The sequence below is a fragment of the Barbus barbus genome (assembly GCF_936440315.1).
Source record: "Barbus barbus genome assembly, chromosome: 23".
NCBI classification, from domain to species: domain Eukaryota; kingdom Metazoa; phylum Chordata; class Actinopteri; order Cypriniformes; family Cyprinidae; genus Barbus; species Barbus barbus.
Window position 1 is genome coordinate 18788417 of NC_136751.1, and position 23074 is coordinate 18811490.

At 37.1% G+C, this 23074-nt stretch overlaps 1 protein-coding gene across 2 annotated transcripts in view; it reads right to left on the reverse strand.

The window, feature by feature from the left end:
• The window catches only part of LOC306842654 (rho family-interacting cell polarization regulator 1-like), a 74809-nt gene extending 52370 nt beyond the window's left edge, over window positions 1–22439 (reverse strand). The window contains exon 1 of one of the 2 annotated variants that reach the window (XM_079373621.1): window positions 22318–22439. The gene's annotated coding sequence lies outside the window, so the exon portion shown is untranslated. Of the gene's footprint in view, window positions 1–9534; window positions 9949–22317 lie in introns of those variants that run through there. The other variant, XM_079373620.1, reaches the window with a different exon arrangement.
• Between the last annotated feature and the right edge of the window lie 635 nt (window positions 22440–23074).

The window sequence follows — 23074 nt, forward strand, 5'->3', positions numbered from 1 at the left end:
TCCAGAAATACACAGCTTACTATAATACACAGCCTACCTAGGAATTACACAGTATGCTAGGCCAAATACAACTCCACTATGCATTTCTGAAATGCATAGAGCCACGATGCCCTGTTGTGGATGTTGTTCACTGAAACATTACCATGGCAACCCTATAATGACAGTCAGTTTAAACACATGGTCATGCTGGGTCGTATTCACAGCGCCAAGATTATGCTAGCGGTGAATACCACATGAATGGCACAATATTGTGAAACATCCAGACGTTGCTCAACATTCTAGCATTGTGTAACAACTCACCACACACTCTCAGGTATGTTTACTTCAATTTGAAGAGTGTTAAGGGAAGCCAAAAATAACAGGTGGCTTATTCAAGTCCTTTATCTGTAGGGAACAAGAACTTGATCTGAAAATGATTTTTCTTGGAATCAGGAAGTACTCCAGCAAATCAAACTGATTGTCTTCAGCATATTTGACATTTTTACTGAGATATTTATTGTAGCTACAAAAATCCTCTCTTAATATTCTTAGGTCTTTGTGACAATATTCAGCATATCTCAATATTTATGTATTTGCTCTAAAACGGCTTAAAAAGTTGATTTCTGAAGGATAATGTGACACTGAAGACTGGAGTAATGACTGCTTTGCCATCACAGGAATAAATTACATTTTAAAACATATTAAAAAAGAAAACTTATTTTTGCACAATTTGTAGATAAAATATTAAAATATTACTGATTTCTGAATTTAAAGCAAACAAATGCAGCCTTGGAGAGCATAAAAGACTTTATTCAAAAATATAAAAAATAATTTATCAACCACAAAACTTTGAACGGTGGTGTATTTCTTAAAATATATATTTTTTTAAAGTGTGGAGACTTTCATGAACATTCTGAACTGTTGAATCAGTGAACTGACTCACGGAAATAAACATTCATATTCAAGCGTCATAAAACTGTGTATTACTGTTTTTCCTGAAATTTATAGCAAACAAATGCATCCTTGGTGAGCATAAAAGACTTTGTTTTTTTAAATATATTTTTGAATAATTACCAACCCCAAAAACTTTGAACGGTGGATATTTGCTAAAATGTTTTTTTTTTTTTTTTTTAAAGTGAAGATTTCATGAACATTTTAAATCATTAAATCAGTGAACTGACTCACGGAAAACTATTATATTCAAGAGTCACAAAAGAAGTTGTGAAATCCCTACTTATAACATTGTGAGCTGTTGAAGTTTGCAGTGCAGAATGAAACAATCCAAACTTATGTTTGTCTCTTCTTCACAATGATATCATTATAAACGCCCCCACCATCATCAGGGACGCTGGGAATTCATTTCCCTACTCAGTCAGAAAACAGACTCTTATTGCGGGTGTGGGTAGTCAGCCAATCCACACGCGGGGAGACGAGTCAGGCTAAGGAAGGTTGCTGCACAGGCGGATGGGTGGGAGCTCTGGACGAAGTAATGAGAAAAAGAAAAGTCAAATGAGGATTTAATGACTAAACCATCTTGAAAAATCTCTCTTGGCTGGAAGATATGCAGTGCTGCGTGGTGACTGCACGACACTGCAAAGTAACATGCATAAGTTACATATGACCTCCCCAGTGCATTATTGCTTCACAAATCAAAATAATATCTCACTCTGAAAAATGTAGAAATATCTTCTTCTGGTATGTTCAGCAGAGGGTTGACAGCACTTTGTTTCCAAACACATGAGGGTTAATGTGGGCTTGGTTAACTGCAGCGCTAGGCTTTCACAGTGCTGTCATACTTCATAGACATCACTGTCCCCACTGCACAGCTCTGTAGTTTTAGCAGCTTCCTGTTTATCCAAGAGATAGCACTGACACAACTATGCGGTAGTTTCCCCGCTGTCACACAGCCAGAGGCCGAGCTCTGGGCTGTCGACAAAAAAAAAAAAAAAAAGCACAAACCTACAAAAATTCAAACAGACTACCAAAAACTTTTGACGAGTCAGTTCTCAAGACTGTGATACTAATGATCACAAATGTTACTCTATTCTTTATTGAGGACAGTCAGGAAAACGTGACCGGTTTGAGGTTTGATACAGTGCCTGACAATATCTCCTAGACGTAACAGCAAGCAGTGTGACCTGTGATGTCCGATTAGCAAGAACATAACTCTTAAGCACTGGTTCTTTGACAAATCAGATGAATCAGTCAAAAAGATTCACAAAAGACTCCTGAACTCACCTGTGAAATAGCACTCACAGACTGAATCATTCAGAGTCTTTGAGTTCACTACTGACTCTCTCACTGAACCACAAGCCATTTACAGTATTTGACAGACTGATATTTACAACATAGGCTCATTGGAAAAACAATCCTCTACTTACATTATACATACAGTTCAGTTTCCTGCTAAAATCAACACTAGTAGTAAAAAACCAACAATTTTTACCTTTTTACACAAATTATGGTTACAGGGCAGATTATGGATTAATAACGACTTATTTTTATGTGGTTCCTTGCATAATACTATTATATAATGCATTTTAACATTTACATCAAATACCAGCACCATGTGTATGGATTTTCTGACATGGTAAACTTGCTCGGTACCTCACCTGGTACAGAAATGCACTTGCAATGCAAGTGATGATAAAAAAAAGCTGAAAGTCTTGTAAAAGCAAGCTAAAATGGAATGGTTTCTTCAGTAAATGTGTTTTTTTGCTTACGGTTGCTTTTGTTAACACTAGTGGTTTGCTTAAAATGCCATAATCTATCTCTTTAAAGCACACAGCAGTTGTTAGAAGATAAAGTATGAAACTATTATCTAAATTAATTGAAGCATTTCTGAACAACCTTTACTGAGTGATTCTGTAAATTGTCAATTATATAAAAAAAAAAATCATTTGGTCCCTAAATGTTGGGGGGAGGGGGTTTTCGACAACATATTTTGTGAAACATCCACTGGTCCAAGTCACTGCTCTGAGCAGGGGTGAGTCTGAGAAAAAGTGGAGTTTAAAAATGAACACCACCCACTGTGGAGGCACACACTGCAATCAAACAAATTAACCATCGCTAATAACACGCTACACAAACTACAGTAGGAGGCCTTGTGTGCATGTGATGTGCGTCTAAACAAGAAGGATGGTGTGCATTATTACATTGAAAAAAAATGGTAGTGAAACGATTTTCACTCAGAAACTGCAAGGAAATTTCACAAATAATTACAAAGGGATGCCAAGTAACACACTGAATTAGTCTAAACATGAATTTTCGAAGTAGAACGACTGAAATAGTTTTTTATTTTAAACCATACTTAGGGCTGCACGATTCTTGCTAAAATGTGAATCACGATTTTTCTCCATGGGAATTGAGATCACGATTCTCTTACACGATTTAGATACATTGATACATTGATTTTCAACCAAAATGTATTGCACTCAAGTACAAAAAACCCCCCCCAAAAAAACCCACAGGACATTCAGTATAATAAAGTGCTGGAGTAACAAAAACTTGTCTCTTTTCTTTATTTTAGACCCCTTAAAGTGAATAATTTTAAAGCTTTAAGTTGTTGAACATAAGAGAACATTAACAATAATAAATCAGCCAATCAGATCGCCTTATGCAAATACCCTAGCGCAGACGCTAGCCAATCCCGTTCATGCAGCACCAGAAAAGTATGTGATTGGCTGTTATCACTATGACGGCGCGTCAACACCATGGTCAGCACCAGAGCCGTTGAGAAACAGAGTTGCGACACTCGCATAGGCTTCCATAGGAACTTAGGAATGCGGAAGTAAAGCGTGTCGTGGAGCAGCCAATAGTTCCAAACAACCGATAGTTTCAGCATCGAAGCCCATTCATTTCAGTGCTTCTCAAGCACAGTCGCCAGAAATTTGAGGAAATTACAGCATTTTTTGCCATTTTAACGCATTAGTTTATCTCTCGGAAACCTGACCAGTAGTTGTATTTTATGAAACGCGTTATAGTTAGGAATGGGCGATATATCGCATCTGGTTGCATGCGCATCTCGTCAGTAAAGCCGGTTCCTTGATTAGCGCTAAATCTCCATCACCTGTTTTCAAATGGAGCGGCATTTAATACACGGAGCCGTAGTTCACTGACAACCCTTTGTCTAGTTATGCCAAAAACACATACACTGTCAGCAAATATTTAATGACATTTGTTAATTACTGATGACAAATATGGTGTGCCCATTTAGGCAAACCAAACAAATCATGGGTCATAAGAAGTAAGGCGTTTATTCATACATATTGTTATGAACAAAGGAACTGTGAAAAGTTCTGATCGCTGAATGTCTCCGATGTTCTGCATTTCTTGCAGTAATGTTCTACAAAGGCAATCATTTCATCCGCAGCGTCTTACCATTGTCTGTAATCTATTATAAAAAACAAATAGAGCACACTTGTTTATCTGAGGATTGTTTGTCTGCTTCAAATGAACTATAACTTAAATAAAAGAAAAACGGATAACGTTAACCCATAAAAGTGCATTGTCACCGTCAGTAACGTGCGGTGAAATCTTGTCATGGGTAGGCTGTGACCTATCAATGTGGCATATATGTTCATATATTCATTCAGTTAATGTAGCAACCCAAGTTCATATCAGGCATCATCACATCGCTGCCTGCATACAGCAAAGTCAGTCATATGTGAGGCTAATGCACAATCAAATCTAATAATCAAATTAATGGACACATCTATCTTATGATGACTTATACAACAAACAAATGTTTTGTGCGGGACACAGTAAGAGAGGGAAGCGGCGCGGTGTCAGCGAACCGACAAGCAGCCTAGTCACTCCTTCAAAATGCGCAAACGCGCACAGACAGCCACACACACGCTATTGGTCTGGTGACGGCGCACCAGGATTTGAATAGGCTACAGTCAGAAAACATTGTGTCAGCAGTACAGCTTTAAAGTACAAAAACAGCTTATTCGCTCCTACAAACTGCGCTAGGCGCACACACCGACACGCAATGAGCATCTGGCGACGGCGCACCAGGATTAAAAAAAGAGAACTAGAAAACAGCATTTTAACCCTTACGAAATGCACCATAATCGCACAGATAGACATACAGTACAAATGTGGCAGAGGTGATGGAAGAGAGAACATTTTGGTGTCAGCGCACAGCAGGCCTATAGCCCACCATCAGACAACACACACAAAGCCAATATACGGGTTTTAAAAAAAATAATTAATAAATTAATAGTTTACGTTTTAAAGGGGGTGCTTACTTTTATTTGTAGACGAAGTCCATACGTCTATCCCTCTGGACAAAGCGGTCAATTACTTTGTTGTAAAAGTCCTCTTTGTTGGGTGTATTACTCAATTTCATGAGTTGACAGCCAACGCTAGGCGCCGCTAGATGCTAGTATCGGGAAACGCGGATTGAGTGAGAGCGAGTGGATCACGTGACATGAAGCAAGCTCGGTCTCTGCCTCAATGTTGATAATTCAAGACAGCATGAGAACTGATTGCGCATGCGCAAATCTACGTAAACTACGTTCTATGGACCAAAGAGGCACTGCTAACCTCTGCCTCAATGGCCATGGCCTTGAATTTCCTGCATGAAACAATGGTTTTTAGGAGCAAACAATGGCAAAATGAGTATATTATGTGTATTCCTGAAAAACTTTGTTACAAAAAATAATATTTGGAATAAAATAAATGCAATTAATAATGTGGTTTGAGGTGAATTAATAAAGCTCTTGGAATTAATAAATGTAATGTCAACATTGGTGAGGCACTGCCTACCCTGCCTACCCTGACCGCACCTCCCTTGTCACCGTAGTAAATCGTTGTAAAAACCTTATGACTAAACCTAGACATCACAGACTGAATTGTATCCTCTTCCACGTGATCTGAAAGACATAAATGAGCGCATTCTTGAAAAACGTTGTTTACAAAATTCCTCAATGCCATGACTCTACTGCAAGTATTTTGAAATGCCGCCTCCTTCTAGGTTGTAATACCACGTCATTATCATGTGACTATAGATAGTGCTGACATATCCGTAAAGAGAATGACGTACGACCAAGTGCATTTGATACGTAGTTGGTACGTCACTTTTAAATTTATTATTTATTAATGACAAGTCATTGTGTTGAGATTTACGTGACTATTATATGTTGAATAAATTTTATGCAAATTTGGATGGTTTCGGCCTTGTCATTGGCCAAAACATTAACGTTTGTACACGAAATAATGCGTGTAGACGTAATTACGTGTACAGGCGTTGTTTCATGTGTACACGTTACGTGTAAAGACAAATTTAATAATATGGCCTTCCATAGTCTGCCGCCTTGTTACACGTCACGTGAGTGACAGCGGAACGTGGCCAAATGAGGGAGAGGAGAAAAGTGATCGAGATTTATGATTGATTGATGAATTAATAGTGTTTTGTTATTGTGTGAGTGTGACCAATAACGCGTGAATGCAGCATGATCTGAAAGCAGGGAAATACACGGAAGTGAATCGCCGTCATTTAGAAATGAGATCGCATTTATGTATGAATCGAGATCTTGATTTTTTTTCGATTAATCGTGCAGCCCTAACCATACTCCAACTATTTTGTTTAATTTACAACTTTTCTGAAGTAAAATCTTTTTTACCGTGGAATCTCTGTGAAGGTATAACACAGAATGATACATTTATGTGCTTAAAGTCACAAACTAACCGCTGCCAGTGGAGCTGAAACAACGGAAAAAGTTTGTGCTTTGCAAAAGAAGCATCCAACCTTCAGGCAGCCGCAACAATACCAGTGAAGAACACACTTCCAGGTGCAAAAGACTGGAGGAATCATTTGTAAAGTCCCACACAGATCCAGACACTTATTTCATGACGCGCTGGCTTCCTCTGAAACTAGTGGTTGTCTGACCGAGAGGAAGAAAAATTAATGCACTATCTGCTTTCCCGAGAAGGAAGGGAAAGAAAGCACTGTAGAAGATAAAAGGCTAAATAGATGCTGGCAGCTAACCTACATCCATTTCTAAGAAACAGAATCCCACAATACAAAATTGGGAATAAATACCCAATTGTGTGCTGCCAAATTGCTAGGCATTCTGCATTCTAAGAGTAAGTCAGGTAACACAGATTTAATTTCAAGCCAAAAAAATGAAAGTTACTGTAGACAGATTGTTTTTTTAGCCAGTAAACAGTCAACCGGTCCTTCCTCAAGGCGTGCCTATTTTCAGAACGGTCAGACAGGACAGACAGTCTTTCCTCTGGGGGGAGGACGTGCATATTTTTGTGAGGAAACAGAATGAAACAGAAAATAATTGGGAAAGAGTTTATAGAGAGAAAGTGGAAGGGAAAAACTGCATGTGCATTGCCTTTCTGACTTACTAAAGAGAGAACTGTTTGATTGAATGTAAATATGTTACTTAAACAAGACTTGGGAGTACAGTACACATCTGGCACACTGTTTGGATAAGGAAATATGATGTAAATTAAAAAAAGAAGATAATAAAAGCAAAGAAAAAATGCCCCATCTAAGCAAATAAAGACCATTTTAAATAGAAAATAATCACCTAACCTCTCTAGCTAAATGTCATTCACAACGATTTACATATTGCAAAAAAACATGACGTCGTCAACTACGACAGTATGCCCAGCAGCACACACTTTTACTTTATCACTTTCATTGCATTGCTTGATCAAATCATTAGCTAAATTAGATCCCTTCATGTCAGTCCAGGTCTGCACAAAGGACAGATTGTGTGGCCCGTGGTGCTGCCCACAAGGCTCTGAGTTTTCCAAAAGAAGTGTTCCCACACTCTTCACAGAAAGTACGGCTGCGGGTATAGCAACGGTCTACGGTTAGTAGAGTCACAAGATTTGCAGCAAATCTCACGTGTAAGAACATAAATAGCACAGCACACAAAGAACTGGAAGTCAAGATATAGCCACGTCAAAGGAATGAGGACATTTTGGCTCTCCTGGTTTCCGTGTCATGTGGAGGGGATAGTCGATAAAGTTGTAGGACAGGCAATAGCTCTCTAGACCAGTGTCCATTTAGGGACCTAAACTTTAAAGTGGGCCACTGATTATGGATTCACAGATATTAGGATTTTCCCCAATACCCATACGTTGATAATTATTTTCATGCTAACAATTGATCCTTTTTAGTGCTGACAAATAATCGCATCCGAAACAAAAGTTTTTGTTTACATAATATGTGTGTGTACTGTGTATATTCATTATTTGTATATAAATACACACAGTATGTATTTTGAAAATATTTACATGTATTTACATGTCTATATTTATATTTATATATTTAATATATATGAACATAAAATTTTTCTGAAATGTCTACATGCATGTGTGTGTAATGTATTTATACATAAATATACACAGTATATGTTATGTAAACAAAAACTTGTATTTGGGATGTGATTAATCACGATTAATCTTTTTACAGCACTAATTTTTGAATGCAAAAAGTGATAAACATCAACATTATAATGTACAGTATGAGAAATTGTTATTTACTCTGAAGATTTCTATAGATTAAACATAATTGTGATCTAAAGAGTAACTTAATATGAGCATTTAGCAAAAGTAATCTAAATCTTAATCTAAATCTTAATTCATTAAATATTTGACATTGCACCCCCAATATACTGTGCATCCCTAGTTTTAAAAAAATGCTAAAAACCTGATTAAATTTAATGAAGCATAAGTGTGAGAAGGAATACTGTAACCCACATAAACATTTTATTATGTCCATGCACATTAAGCGGTCTTGAAGACCACTTAAAGGTACCACTGTTTTCTAAAATGATTCTAGTGGGCTTGTATGTCCTCCTCTCATGTGAAGAACTGACAGCACACATCATGGTGCTCCTCACCCATTCCACAACAATCAACTAAATGTGGCAGTTCAAATTGCTAAAAGTTGTTTACATGCATCAATCAACTAGTAATCCAGACAAAAGAAACATATACTCCAAAGAAACAAAAATAGGTTATTAGAGCCAGCATTCCCCAGCATGCATAAGGGGGGAAATCAGAGGGATTAGATCGTGCAGGATTAGCTTCATGGGATATTCTCTTCTCAAACAACTGAGAGGCTATGAGCAAGGACGTGTAGAGAGAAAAGAGAGGCTTCAAAGCAATAACACAGTGTCTTTCCGCTATGTAATTCCTAACTGTTAATATCCGAGGTTGCATCTTTTACACACATATGCCAAACAAAGCTTTCTTTGTCATCTGAGCTCACTCCCAGTCTCCTCCATGCCATGTTTTGAGAAAGTCTATCACACTGTCTGCACATTCATTTGCAAAATAACTGAAAGCTACAAATATTCACAGTTTACAAGGCAAATGCACTCGCTTTTACCAGCTAGCTCAAAACACATAGCCATAGACTGTTTTGTATTGGCATTATTACACTTTACCACCTATAGCATATTTCCGTTAGAGATGTTTTAAGTAAATGTGGCGCTTAAATATGCACCGAATATACTCAGTAGATGCCCATACATATCACAAAAACGTCGTTAAAATAAATGAATGAACAATGAAACTACATACATGTTTGTCAGGGTTGGTGTCATCGATGTTTAAATCCAAATCCGAGACTTTCAATCCGCGCGCTGATACTTTCAACGTAATGGATGGCACGAGGAAGTTTCTCGCGCAAGACGTACAAGATATATCCTCGATAAATGCACTGTGTATCCTCAATTCACTGCACACGCACGGCGAGCCGTGTCACTTTCTCCCTATGAAGGCAAGGCTGTAGGCTTGGTCCTGTCGTTATCTCGTAAGGGGTGTGGACAAAACACATGCAAATGAAAAGACGTGCATTCCCGGCGTGTCCACTTCACACCCGGCCAGCGTGGAGGGAGTATCGAGGCACCTTATTTCATGAGGGGAATAAGAATGTGAAATCTCCTTTACAGTCTGGTCAACTGTACACGCACTTGTACTATTAATACACTTCATGCATGATCCTCGTTCCAAATCGGAGAGAGGGGGAAGGGAGAAGGGGAGGGACAAAGATTTGAGCTTTTCCTGGCCTCTTTCAGTGAAACCCAAAGATGTGAATTAGTTCTGGCATCAGGGTCCTGCTTTCTGTTGCTTCCTCTCAAAATATGCTAAATGCTAAAAACACTCATCATGTTTAAGTGTGTTGAACCATATGCCATAAAGATACATATAGCCTATTAAAAGTATCTGTTCCATAGATAGACAGATACTAAATAGTTATATATAGCATATTTGCATAGATGAAAAACATTTGGAAAGTCTCTTTCAACCACAATATTGATTGTTTTTAGTTTAAAAAGGAATTTAGTAATAATTGGTATTTTAATTATATGATTGATCGTGCTAAATGATATCCAGTATAATATGATTCAAAAGGAACGGGATTTTGTTTTGGTGGTGATTTATTGATGGGGCTGTGGGGGTACAAGAATCATTGCAATGAAGAGAATTTAAAATTAGTGAATGGAGTAATTTACTATCAGCAAATAAAAATAGATTTTATAGCATGTTTATATAAATAGATCGTATAGTGGATAGGCTCTTGATGAGGAATGCAGCTGCAGGTTAAATTATAGGCTAAAGTGGCTGCATGGCAATTATAACACCAGACTATATATAGAAACGTTGTAAGAGCAGAGTATGAGAAACTGAGACGATTCTAGGAAGAAATGCTTAACATGGACATTTTTCTGAACGTTTTAGGGCAAAGTTTAAACCACTACCATGTTAATATAATGCAAAGCTCTTTTCCTGTGTCACTAGAATTGTTTACCTCAATAAAAGAAGTGCTATTGCTTCTCTGTGCAACAGTCGCTACCCCAATGCTTGGATGGATGATTGTTCTTTGTGGTGAAAGTCAAAACAGCCTACCTCAGTGACTTGAAGATACTCCGGTGCCTTTAAACGCAACAAGCATAAAAGTAATAGTTTAAAATGGAAGATTTGTACTGTATTAACATGTGTGACGTGTTGTAGGTAAAGAGGAGATACGACTGGTCTCATAGGCCTTGGTCAGCTGTTGCTGCAGCAACACTGCTGGCGATAACCAAAGGTGATGTCATGTGTTTGAAGAGAGGCTTGACATGGCCACCTGCCAGCAAAAGATAGGCCTGAGACTGAAGAGAGGAATCAATGGTGGCTACCCTTTTACCCCTTCCTGCTTGCCCCTATTCAAACCCAGCCAACCATTATCTATCTAAATTCTGAATTCACTTCCCTAAATCACTGTAGCACCCAAATCCCCCCCCCTCCCTCCAAATCACCACTCTGCAGTTTAGCCCGGACAAGAGCACTGCAAAGTATCCACTGCCTAGGGCTAAAGCATGGCACCTAAATTATGCAATTAGGCTGCAGAATGCAGAGCGAAATCCAGGTCATGCAAGACATGAAGGACCCTCATCAAACAGACTTTAACCCTATAAAGCCTGTTGTATTTGACGCTAAACTTTCAGCATGATCAAAACTTTGCAGAAACACTTGTACACAATCTACTCCATGTCATAGTTTATACTTTTTTAGCAAGTAAAAGGCCTTTTAATCCTTCAGGTTGTGGTACACGTGTCTTTTTGCCAAGAAATCTTTAATTTTTATAAAGTAAACATACGAATAACTGTTATATGGTTAGTAATATTTCAAGGTGAACACTTACTGGACTGAAGCAACTTCAAAGAACTTCAAAGAAAAATCAAGTTAAAATGTGTGTCAAACATGATACATCTGGTTTTTGAGGAACGGTTATTTGATCATCGCTCAGTCATCATTGTATTGCATTGCATTATAGGTTTTGCCCAACAATAAAACTACAGAGCTTTGATCATAAAATAATATCTTACTAAGATATATTATTGATAAATATAGAGTGACAACTGATATTCATATGCATTTTATGTAAGTAGTCTGCTATACTGTTATAAAGATCAATAATTTAAATGACAAATGATCAGAATTGTATTTTTGGCCATATAAATATCAGCACCTGCACCATTTTGCATATTTTTGTTCAGTTGGGCCTCTGATTAACATTGATGTGCTTCTGCCCTCTGAAAATATGAGCTGCATATTCTCCTATGTCATACTATAGGAGCCATAAAAGCCTGATGTATCAAATATGATATTCAACAAAAAAAAACACATACGCAAACTTTTTTTTTCAATTTTGTCTATAAATCTTTATTTCATATGTCAGGGTTTACATGCTTAATGGATACTGGTACTATACAGGTCTAAATTCATAAATATCTGATTGTTATTTTTCACCTCTTTATGATTTTACAGATTTCTCCCTTTCTACTTGTTTTCTAGGGTCTGAGGAGCCCAGAGTTGCTGCTGTCTGGCTGTCAATCACATGAGGCCCCCTCCTTGTACCATCTCCATGCTCATTGACCCCTGAACCTCAGTGCGTGCGACCTGCATCTCAGACTCCCTGTGGGAATGTCCACAATTTATGGAGGGGGCAAAGCTTGATCACTTCCTATCCTTCGTTCCTCTCTTTCTTTCTTTTTTTTTACCAGCTTGCGAGTTGATTTTTTGGAATGTGTCACTACATAAAAAAAAACCTGACCCTGAAGTATAATGAAAAGCATGTGTTTTTTGAAACAAGGACATGCCAAAAGTGGGCATGAATGTATTTATAAACTCGTCAAGTCGCTCTTTCCATTTCTCTGCATCCCCTGTCCTTCGTTTCTCATGTATTTTTGCCTAAGGCTGGAACGTACAACTGGGTATGTTTGTGGGTGTATTTTTTTTCGGGGTACTGAAAGCAATGCGCATGGGTTTCGTTTTTAAGTGCCACAGTGTCCAAATGCTTCTAAAAAGCCATAAAAGTAGGTAAACACATGAAAGACATGCATAAAATGTATTTAAAAAGTAGTACATGGAGTACAGCAAAAAGGCTTTGAAATGTCTGATAAAGTGTTTATTTATCTGTTTACTGCTTATTAAAGAAATCTCGGACATTGACGTCAGAGCTTGTGAGCCACTCCTTTCTTTCCAAACCGAGCTCCAGTTCTCTGCTGCTTTCTCAGTTCCTCACTTTGACTGTTCAGAAATAAAATGCAAGTCATTTTTAAAGAGCTTTACGGAGTCTTATAAATGGCAGAGAACTTTCCGTTTAACTGTCTCAGGACGCCTTTTAGCATTTGCCAGCAACCCTTATAGAAAGCCCACCCACTCACCCACTATAATATGCTGACCCACGCAAAAGAAAGAGAAATGCGTACTAACCCACACACATTACATGCCACCTGTTCACTCCATCTGCTACGCTGGCTTTTCATAACATGCACACGCAATTATATCGCACATAACAAGCACAGCAACATATTGAGCTTCACACTAACTCACTAGTCAAGAAAATACATATAGGTTTGATTCCTGGAAGAAAACTCAGATGCCAACTGTGTGATAAAGTCATACCTGGAGGCATGAGAAGGTCTAATTGGGTCAGGCATCTCCAAAGCCCTCATTTCAGGGCTAGATGAGTCTGTGTGTAAACTCAGTATGCATACATGGATTCATATAAAAAGATTGAACAAAGCACAGAGATATTGCATCAGTGGAAATGTTAGTATTGATTATTACTGAAATGTATATGAAGTAAATGTAAAACTGGCACTACGGTGAAATAATGGGATGGGTGTTTTTGTTACTCTATTCTCAAGGGCCTAGCTAGCACTTTGTCTATTAACTTTTGAAGATAGTGGTCCTTAAGAATAGGCAAACCATTAAATCAGCCACTAGTGCAGCTAGTCATTAAGACTACATAATTCTAATTAAGAGCACTTAAGACATGAAAAGTGGACTTCATGTACCATATCAGTTTTCAAAACTAAATAAAAAAATATTTATTGAAATATGTTTATGAGTTTTCCTCTTTATATTAATTAATTATTTTTAATAAATGGAAATGAAAATATAAACAAAACCTAAATTCTGACAGGTTTGAGCACAAACATTCAGAATTATAAAGAGTGTCTCTTATGTTCACCATGGCTGCACTTATTTGATACAATAAAAACAGGAATATTGTGAAATATTATTACGGTTTAAAACAACTGTTTTCTATTTCAATACATTTTAAAAATAAATGTATTCCTGTGATGGCACAGCTGAATTTCAGTAGCCATTACTCCAGTATTTAGTGTCACATGAGTCTTCAGATATTATTTTAATTTTAAAGTAATATTTACTGTTTTTACTGTATTTTTAATCAAATAAATGCAGCTTTGTTGAGCATGAAACTTCACTCAAAAATGTGTAATTATTCCAAACTTTTGAGTAGTAGTGGACCCTCATTTAATAAAAATATTTAATGTGACTCCTTTAATAATAATAAAAGTAAAAATCTTTTGTAACAGTCAATCACTTTACACTGAGCAGTTTATTTCAGGCTGTACTCTATAAATGTCTCTCTAAATGACCAACCCCCACCACTTCTGAGACATTCAGGCAGGACACAAGACCCAGGGGGTGAATCTTTGACCCTTCAGTCCAGTTAATCTGTCTTTCCAGCCTAAATTCCTTTTAGATTAAAGCAGGGTGGGACCCTGCCGACCGGGTCATAATAATATGCTGATTGGTCCTTTCCCCTGGGCATGCTGCTCAGCAGGCGGAGAGGAAGTGTGAGTGATGGCATCTCGTGTGACCTGGCCTGTGAGTGTGTAGTGAGCACGTAAACACTTAGAGACTAGAAAGAAGTCTATATCTCGGTAGATACAACTAAGTTTGCATTGTGCCCTCTTAGCCATAGTTTGAGGAAGCACAGTTGGACACAGACAGATAGTGTCCAGTGGTGGGCGTGTGGATTACAGCCAATGTCCAGATCCAGGCCCTGTAAATAAGCTCCAACAAAAGGTTTCTCACTCAGACTCATTTTAATGCTCCCATTGACAGCAGTGAAAAACTGCTGAGTGTCCGTTATCCCAAGAAAAGTGATGGTAATGAAAAAGAGAGGGAGAGGGGGGAGGATAGGTAGCAGTGAAGGCAGAAGTGAAAGAGTAAGTGACGAGTGAAAGCAAAGTCCGCATTGGGGATGTAAGAACATGGCTGGGAATGAGCTCATGCACATTGTGTCTTTTTGCATGTGTTGACCCACTCGGTTGAATTTATTCTGAAGAGCAGGAAAGAGAAAAAGCAAATGAGAAAGGCAAAGAATGAGGCACAAGAGAAATCTTCTCTATATTCAGTTTAAAAATTGAAATCTGATGGCTTTAACTCTTCCCTGGTGCAAATTAAAGCTGAAGTGTGTCAAATTTTGTGATGTTAAAATACTTTCTACTATTCCAAATTTAACATGCAAAGACAGGAGTGAGCACAGAAGCTATCTGGACACTTAAGTGACAATTAAAAATGAATGAATGTCTTTAAATAATATAACACAAACCTTTTTTTAATTAAAGGGTGGTTATTTAATATATTTTAATATGATATATTGAAAGAGTTTTAAGGCATTTTATTTTATTTTTTCAGCTTCTCTAAAGATTTAAATAAGACTTTCAAAAAAAATTTAAATGTCACAAAACTTGGAACAACTGTTCTTGCATTATTTTCTAATGCAAGAACATGGTCTGTGTGACGCTAAAGGAAATTTATTTCATTCCTGCAGCCACCATGTGAAGTGACATTTTCACTTTTTCACCCTTTGCATGTAAAGTACCTTCTGTCTGCTGACAAGTCACATGACAAATGTCCCATCAACCAGGTCCTAAAATAACTACAAATAATGCAGTTCTGCCTAGTCAACAACAGTAAACAAGGAAGGCTACACAAAGAATGCATTTGCATTTTTTTCCCTTATTCTGTGACTAGTGCTGAGGTGTTTCCTATTCACTGTGAACTGTAATGTCCTATAAAGCCTATATTTGTCATTTCTCTGGCTGCACTCATGGCCATGTACGGAAAGAAGCTGCCAAAACAAATTGTAGATGCAGCATGTCTCATCTTCGTTGCAGAGTGTACATTTTAACAGCTAGCTTTACTTAGCTTTATATCTGTTGAACTGTAAAACTGGTATTTGATCAGACTATGATACAGTACATCATTGGAAATGTATTTTTACTTAAAACAAATTAAAATAAATAAATAAAAAGCAAACAAATATGTATGCATTGTTAAATACATTTCATTCATCTTTCATTGATAAACTTCTGTCCTTGGGTATGAAATCAATGCCGCTGTCATCTACATAGAAATAAAACAAAATTTGTGGAAATTTTTCCTCCAGTTTTTACTGAACCCTATTTAGATGTGTTCGGAGATTATTTTTTTAATTGAATGGCTACAAAAATATCATAATATCCTATAATTACTGTATAATATAATATAATACACATTAATAAAATAAATACATTTACACGTCAAGCAAGCAGCAGATCATTTTCGGATCATAGTAAAGAGAGCGAGGTTTCCCTGCAGGCAGCAGGCGATGAGTGTTATCTTTCTCTACCCACAATAGAATGTCTCACTCCTTTCCACAAAGCCTCCATTGTGTTGGCAGGTGTTGTGTTGTTGTAGTTGTTTTCATTTACTAAAGATGCTTTTTATCCTGATTGTTTCTCTTTCCACTTACATCACACATGTAAACAGTTGAGCTTGTCTAGGAGCCCACATGATGTGTAATGTGACATAGTAATTGCTTTCATCTGACTCTGACAGAAGCATGGAAAATTGCATACAGGCCTTATAATATTACTAAATCAGGCTCTCTTCAACCGGAACCAGGAACACTTCCCAAAACACCCGATGTACTTGTTACATTGTTAGAAGAATGGCATCTACGCTAATATTAGTTTGTTTCTTTCTTATTCTGAGGTCACCGTAGCCACCCAGATCCAGACTGTAGATCAGATGGTGGATCAGCATCTAGAGATGATCTCTACAGCACTGAACGTCAGCAGAGACCAGGACAACTAGATGAGCCCCAGAGACTGATCCCCAATGAAGACCCTGTCTCCTAGACAGCCATCGGGACAAGACCACAGGAACCAGATGAGTCCTTTGCACAATCTGACTCTGCTGCAGCCTAGATTTAAACTGCTGATTTTGTCTGGCCAGAGGAGAATGACACTATTTCGACACACTATTTCCCCCTCTAAATACTGTAAAGCTGATATAAAGCCACCCAGCTTTATATCAAGCTGATGTAAAGCTGCTTTGACACAATTTGCATTGTTAAAAGCGCTTTACAATTCATAGTGACATACTTGACTCTCTATAAAAATAAAAGTAAAAGCAGGACAGATTTTCCTGTGCAATGAGGTGGACTATATAAATCTGTTCATAAATGTTTTACATTTTTTGTTTGCTTTTAGTGTAGACGAACAACAGAAATGAGGAACAAACAGTTGCATATGACAAATATGATGTTTATGACTCATCCCTTCAACAGCAGTAACCGCAGTTGAAATAATTCAGAATCATGATCCAACACTGCCCTCCACTGGACAATACATAGAGAGAGGCTGGGTTACACAAGGCCTCTCACTGGAATGAGAACATACTTACAAATACCTAAAAACAGCATACAACAGTTCATTATTTTTATTTGTAGCACTAATGCAACACTGAATAAGCCCTTCAAGAAATAGTTATATTATTCAGCAGCATATTGAAATGGAGTCAAGCTTCTGCATTTATTCATTGTCCAATCTGCCCTTTTATCAGGAAGCGTCAGGCTAACATCGACATTTAAAAACAGAGCAGGGCAGAGGGAAAAATGACCAAACGTTTCCTGTCTTTGTACTACACATATCACTCAGAGCTCTATTCTGTTTCATATGTCTCCTATCAAAGTCAGACATGCGAGTGCATTAGGGCATATATGGAACAAAATAACTAGTGTTCAGTGGGTGAAAACAAATGATGGCATGGGATATTTTTATCCCCAAGGAACTGGTCTCTGCTCCCTTAGTGCTAAGGTCATAATCCAGTCGGAGGGTAAGGCATTACTGACTAGTTCTACATGAACAAGCAATGACTAACCAGTCCTGACTCTTCAGTCTGTTTGGACTAGCAAAATGTGTTTTGATACTTAAAGAGTTTGTTCTGAGAAGTATGGAATCTTTTGACCAAAAATGTTCTTGAAATGATGTCGAGGATCATTCCTGCTTGATTTATATGTTAACTGCTAATGTACAGTTCATGACTACTGATACATAAATGAGCAATATTGAAGCTTGCAATGTGTTCATAACATGCTGGCAGCTTCAGCAAGTTTATGTGGAAGGAAGAAGTGGATCACAGGCTGGTGTGACCTCACCGCCTCGATCTGTCACCCTGTACTTCTGTACCAATAAACGCTTCCTCCTGTAACCACCGATAGCCATCTCTCCATCTCAACCAAACAATGGGGACTTTCCTGCAAATTTCCTTATTATGTGTGTAAGAGAATGAATTTTAAATAAATATGATTTATTGTATTGCTTTATTTGCTTGTTTTGATGGGAATCAGGAATGCATCACTTCTCTGCTTTCCATTTTTTTTGGATATTATCTATCTATTCTAGAATCAGAGGGGCCAAAATGTGCAAGTGAGAAGCAAAATGTCAATATGATTTTTCACATTTGGATACAATACCTCGTTCTTGCTTTGTTTCTTTCTTTTTGAGGACATTAAGGAGCAGTATCATAAACAAAGCTGTTGGTTTTGGACTGTTAATGTTACACTGAATACAAAAATTATACCATTTCAGCATTTGAATGCTTTATAGTACAGAATTATGTATTGTGTGATTAAATTAAATAAATGTGATCAAATAAATGTTTTCCTGTGGGCAAGAACAAAGTGAATCCCTAAATGTAGGGCTCAAGCCATATTAATTATGTGGCTTAGTGGCCATAACCATAACAGGGCATTGAAAAGGATGATCAGATTTTGGCTGTGGCCATTGCCCCTGTTGCCTCACCATTAGCTCAGCCATTGTATGTATTATTCACGTCGTCACTCATTAAATTGACATTCATTCATCACTGCATTTCATTTAAAGAACAGTTCAACCAAAAAAAAAAAAAAAAAAATCTGAAACTTCAGTGGAAGATATTTTGAGATATTTAGCATTACATGATTACTGCAGTGAATGGGTGCCATCAGAGTGAGCGTTCAAATAAAACATCACAATAATCCGCCAGTAATCTACAAGTAATGGACTCCAGTCCATCAATTAATGTCTTGTCAAGTGAAATTTGCGTGTTTGTAATTAAAAAATTCATCACTGAGACATCAAGAGTCCTCTATCCATAATATTGCTCCAGTGAAAAAGTTGTCTAGTCTGAATTAAGAGAGAAATATGCACAGATCAAGCACCGTTTACCAGCAAAACATTTTAAAATAGTTCTAAACAAATATGTTGGTGGATTTTGATGTGAGAGGACAAAAGGACTTTTTCACTGGAGGAAGTGTTATTATGGATTTTGGCCAGAAGCAATGTTTTAAAGTTAAAAGGCCTTATGGAGGATTTTATTACAAAAAACAGCTTTTTGGTTCACAAGACATTAATTCGTGAACTGGGGTCATGTCAATTACTTGTGGATTATTGTGATTACTTCATCAGCATTTTGATCTCTCATTCACACGCCACCCATTCACTACAGAGGATTCAATTGGTGAGCAAGTGATGTAATTTCTCCTAATTTGTCCAGATAAAGAAACAAACTCAATTGCATAATAATAAAAAAACAAAACAAAACAAAAAAAAGAAACAAACTCATTTTGGATGGCCTGAGGATAAATAAATTTTCAGCAAATTGAAATTTTTGGTGAAATATTCCTCTATGTCAGCAGGACTGCACTTTCAGCATTCGTTTTACTGCATGATTTATATTGCAATTAAAGAACTGCCCTGTTTTTTATGTCCTAGAAACAGTACTTGTTGGCTAAAAGATCATGTCGCTGAAGCATAAAAACTGCAGAACTAAGCTTTATTATCAGCATTTTGTATAAGCTTAATGAATACAAAAAAAAAACTGTAATGCAGGATAAGTTTTGTGTGTGTATGCGTATTCTGTTGTGCATCTATTTGTACAGACTATTTGTGCATTCCTATAATTCCTATTAACTCAATCAAACTTTGGAAATCTGATCAATATTTCAATGTTGTTTAACTGCACATTACTGTTTGCAAATGTGATCAATACTTTAAGATCCATGTGTGTTCTTTAATTTAACCATACAATCTTTAATGAAGATAAAAATAATGAAAAAAGGATGTTTTCTAATTTTCTCAGATTTTTGCTTATTGCTTATTGCTTATTATTATTATTGCTTTTGCAGAATTGATATATACTGTGACTACTTTTACGGTGCTTTTAAGATGGGTTTTACTGTGTAAAGAGTCTTTTAAAGTTTACAACACAAAATTATATAGTGAGCAAACTATTGCTTTAAAGTGTGAGTCAATGGAATCTGTGGGACAGTAATAGAGATAAAAAGCAAGCAGAGAGCAGACGTGTGACAGTTGACAGAGACTGAGGAGGAAACTAGAAACTGTGAGAAAAACAAACTGAAAGAAATAAATCTGTACTTTAGCTTCAGAGAGTAAAACACAGTTCAAGCCATGTGTCTACATGTAATATGTCATGTCCCTGGTTTTTTCCCCCTCACGGCTGTTTGTTTTCTGCTGACCACTACAAGACTGAGGTCAAAGAGAAGACCTGTGCGAACAGCTGCCAAAAACACTGACACGCAACTCTAGCACAGGGCTCTACAGTAAATGAAGGACACACAGTTTTAATGTAGTATGTAAAATACTGCAGTATTGACAAAGTGCTTTCCATAACATCAAGGCACAGAAAATAGCTCTTGTTCCTCTGTGTATATATAGTGAATGTGTAGATGACCGTGACATAGAAAGCTATTCCCCAGGGCAAAAGCATTTCCTTCTGGTTTGCTTGATCGACAGAGAGAAAAAAACTATTTTCCTCTCATTTTTCTCATGTTGAGTGAGTCAGCTGTATCCTCAGTTAAACAATAAACCAAATGAATGTATTTGTGGTAATTCATTCTGTTAATACTTTTTAACCTGCAATTTCAAAACATTTTATTTGAATATTTCCATTAAGCAATATTTTGTTTGATTCACTGCAGGTAAATCTATTTATTTTTTTATATATATAGTTGCTGTGATTTTGTATAAGCAGACAACTGAGAAGGGGTTAGTGTATGGGTGTATAGGTTTATAGTGTTTTTTTATAGGTTTAAAGTGTTTTTTTACTTCATTGTTGTATGTCTGCACGATATTTCGTTCCACTGTATGCCCCCACATGTAGCGAAAAGCTAAACTTGAACTTGAACTTGAACTTGAACTTAGAGAGGGGTAGAACTGAAGTTTATGTTGCGTTGTTAATGACTACATTTCAGATTTCAGTAAATAGTTGTTGTATTTAATTGTTATCAATCTGTTCTATAAATGGAGTCAAATAAATACAATCTCAATCCCTCAAAGAAGAACTGAGGCGGTGCTGACTTGTTCTGGAATGTACATTTCTGTGAAAAATTCTTTGATAAGTGATAAGAGTAAAACATGGCACATCAGCTGCAGCTATTTCACTTTCTGTCAAGGTACTAAATGATCATGGAGGCAATGCAATGCCTAAGCTAAACAAAAGAGTTTGAAACATTTGATTTAAATCAAACTTATTTGAGATGTGATGGAAAAATTTTAAAATTACTGAATTCTCCTGTGACTCATTTATATAGTGATGGAAATTGTTTGCACAGAAATGAAAATAGTGTGAAAAATGCATTCAGAGGGCCAAAGTGCCCATAGTTGAAGAACACCCATTTATAAACCATTCAGGTCGACTTGTTTACAGAATACTGCAATATTGATAAGTACAAAACACATCAGAGGGCCAGTTTACTGGTGCTTCACCTACCACAATTCACAAATTAGAATTCACAAATTATAGAATTTCTTATTATATGAGCAACTTAAAACAATCCCTCTGTCATAGTCCAGAACCCAAGCTATGCACTTGCCACAAAGTTTCCTTTCCGATTTTTCCTCAAAACCAAGAAGTCAGACCCTCCTAATAGAAGGAAACAAACTCTCGGTTTCCTTGACAGCCTCTGTTTGAATCAGGGCGTAAAAATCGGGAATATCGGGAATATCCCAGACTGGCGCAAAACTCCTCTACAAGCTACTAATGATTAACGATGGGAAATGATGTCTCACAGCTGCCTCACGTCAAAACGAGCAGATATTTCAAAGAAATAATCAAAAATTGAGTTGTTGTTACTCTGACATGCCCAAAACATGCCATAGTTATTAAACTCTCTCAAATACAAACATGCTCTCTAATAAAGCTATTTATCCACTATTAGGTTCCTACCTGAGGAGTACTGGTATGTCCAAGCGACTAAATCCCGTGTGAAGAACTAAGCATAAACGTGACTTTATAGTTAAAGAGTGTTTAATCTCTCGAGCAGCGCGTGAAGCGGTCCAGAGGCGTCTGCTTATACCCACCTCTTTTACTTCCAATGCTGAGAGAGAAAAATAAACCTTCCTGTCCTTGTTTTCACAGGACTAGAGGAGTATCGCCATGAGGCAGCTGATAGTTAATGAAAAATCAACAGTCGGTTCTCTCCTCAACATAACAGCACACAGCCAGACCACTGTCAATGAATCACTTCAGTCGAAATCTGGCACCTCGAGATTGACTCTTTTGTCAGACTGATTGATTAGGTCACCTTTAAACAAATGTTAAACAAACTGTCAGTTATGTTAGTAGTGTAAGTTTAAACATAATATTCATCTTATCATTTATTGACTTACTACTTTTGTTTTACTTGAAGAATTTAGTTTACAATTCTGCAAATATAAAATGTCAAAATATATTATCCCAGCATAATATTGTCAAACTTTGTGATGTTAAGGAGGATCTCACAAAAATTACACTTCAGCCCTTCACTGTTGCAAAACGAATGGGTTACGTTGACACTGCTGCCATTAGATAGCCTGTTAGAGGCTTTTTTCCAGAAAAAAAATTAAATAACATTATTTAAAAAAAAAAAATGAAAAAGATACTTTGAAACATAGAAAACACAAACATTTGTCAGGGATCTGCAAGAAATGGGACCCAGATGCAA